This window comes from Gadus macrocephalus, chromosome 6, assembly GCF_031168955.1.
Source record: "Gadus macrocephalus chromosome 6, ASM3116895v1".
In the NCBI taxonomy this organism is placed as follows: Eukaryota; Metazoa; Chordata; class Actinopteri; order Gadiformes; family Gadidae; genus Gadus; species Gadus macrocephalus.
The window spans coordinates 12,386,393-12,388,892 of record NC_082387.1 but is presented as its reverse complement, the minus strand read 5'-3'; positions in this window follow the sequence as shown (position 1 = coordinate 12,388,892).

Sequence of the window (2,500 nt, the reverse complement as noted above, 5' to 3'; positions counted from 1 at the left end):
GCGTTTTCAGTTTTTTCCCACAGAAGCCTCTGTAACATGCTACCAGTCAGTGACATGTGAAAAGAGGGCAGATAAATCTTGTGGAAGGGTAAACACAGGGTTAAAGACGTACAGAAAAACAAAAGGAGTGTCAACAGTAGCTGGAATGCTGTTGAAAACATCTGTTTCATCAGTTTGTAAGAGGTTTCAAAGAGGTCTGTGTCTCAGTTAAAGTGGTCTTCAGCATTGGGGTGAAAATTATCAATTTTTTGATCCATTATTCGACCATTTTAAATGGGATTTAACTCTAGGGTCACATCAACTAGAAATAACAGCTGACAAAAAAGGAGAAGGTCAAACATTTGTAGTTCAAAGGTTCGTGGTATAACGAGACCCAGGGTTCAGTAGGTTAGCGTGCTATGCTAGCATGTTTAGCTTAGCGCCTTGGTCTCTAATAAATATGTTCACGTCTCATTTATCACACCGTCTACCTTCTATATAATTTAATGCCCCGTTGTATTTGCAATGTGCGTGGGTATGTATGTGTGTGTGCTTGGCAAAGCATATTTTGCAGTGTTTTACAGTATTTTGATTATAAATCTGGACTTGACTTGGAGCTAAGCGGACACAAGCTAGCTGGCCCATGTCTGTATCTCTGTGGCGCTGGGTGGGCTAGTTTACGTGTCCCCCCGGTCTCGTTTCAAGGTACGGGAGCAGACAGTTTGAATACCTCCCGCTAGCCTGCCCTGTCTCTCCCCTTCCTCCTCTGCTCTGGCTCCCAGGAAACTTAACCACGTTAAGAGGAGCCTCACTTTAACAATCCTACAAATACACACGCTCACACACAAACATACACACATTATTCTCACTTTCTCACACTGGTTCAGGCCGTCTGAGTTGTGATGGATCGCAACCCTCCTCTCCTCTCCTCCCAGTTCACTCCTTCCCTCTTCTTTTCTCCCTTACTCCTCTCCTCTCCCCTGCTCCCCTCACCTCCTCGCCATACGTCCCCTCCTCGCCTCTCTCCTTCCCACCCTCAATCCCCTATTGCTTTCCCTAACTCCCCCTTCTGTTCCCCTTCCTCTCCTCCCCCGTACTCCCCTCGCCTCCTTTTCCGTCTGTTCTGTCCCTCCTGCTCCTCCTCCCCATAGTCTCCTCCACTTCCCCACCCGACCTTCTCCTCCCAATCCTCCTACCCTTCCGCTAGTCTGTGGCTCCCATCTCCAAGCTCCTCTCTTGCCCACACCCTTTCTGTCCTCTGCTCTCCTCGCCTCCCTCCTCCCTCCTCCTCCCTCCTCCCTCCTCCCTCCTCCCTCCTCCCTCCTCCCTCCTCATCCGCCACCTCTCTTCTCTCCTCCAGGCCTTTCCTCGCTCCACCACACATTCCAGCACCGGTTGATTCCAGCGCAGGCTGATATTATTGGAGGGAGATTATAGGGCCATTTATTTCGCTGGATGTGAATGACATCGGTTCTGGATGAGCAAGCCTACTGCAAACCCCCGGTCCATGTGCTGCAGGAAAACAGAGCGCCGGATAAATCAACCGGAGGGGGATAGAGGGAGCAGGAGGAGGGAAGGAGCAGAGAGAGACACACGCAAGCAACAGGGGTGGAGAGAGAATTTGATAAAGAGAGAGGGAAATCGAGTGATAAGGAAGGGAAGATAAAAAAAGAGAGACAAAGAATAGAGGAAAGTAAGACAGAAGTAAATATCTTGAAGCAAAACGTATAAATACTCCATTTACATACCCATGTGTTATTTGTTTCTCTTCAATATATTCTACTCCAGGCATAATAAAAAATAACCACAATGTATTTTGCAGGAATCACTCAGTGTGCAGGAATGAAGAGGAAACAAATGATTGAAGGAGAGCAAACACTGCAGGCACTGCGGAAACAGGAGCTGTTTTATGAACCTGACAATCCGCTCATTCATGTTTCCACTAACAATGGAAGATGTATGCCCGGTTGAATATGCAAGGCATTTTAATGAATGTCTTCATTCTCATTTTGCTATCATATTTATCTCCAAGGTAACACAATGTAATCGCTCGGTAAAATAAGTACTGTGAAACTTCCCCTGATGTGTGTTTGATTTATGGCTATGCATCTCTAACTCAATGAAGGAAAAAATGTTTGCTAACTGGAATTGTCACTGTCAAATACCTGTTGGTGTGTTTGTGTGTGTATCTGTGTGTGTGTGTGTGGTAACTTATTCCAAATATATGAGATGAACCTTGTTTGTGTGTGTGTATGTGTCTGCAGTAACGTATTCTAAACATCTGAGAAACTACAGACATTTGTTTCACGATCATTTCGATTTATCGGTGAAGAGTTTGAACTAACCAAGCCTATTGAAATCATACACCGGTATTCATTTCCCAAAGAAAGTTTGCAATTAACTTACTGATACTGAACACGACATACGTACAGGTATCTGTGTGTACAAGCTACCCCGTCCCTAACAGAAGAACCAAAGTAGAACCCTGCATGGTCAACTCAGTCAACCTCCTGTTCTCCGC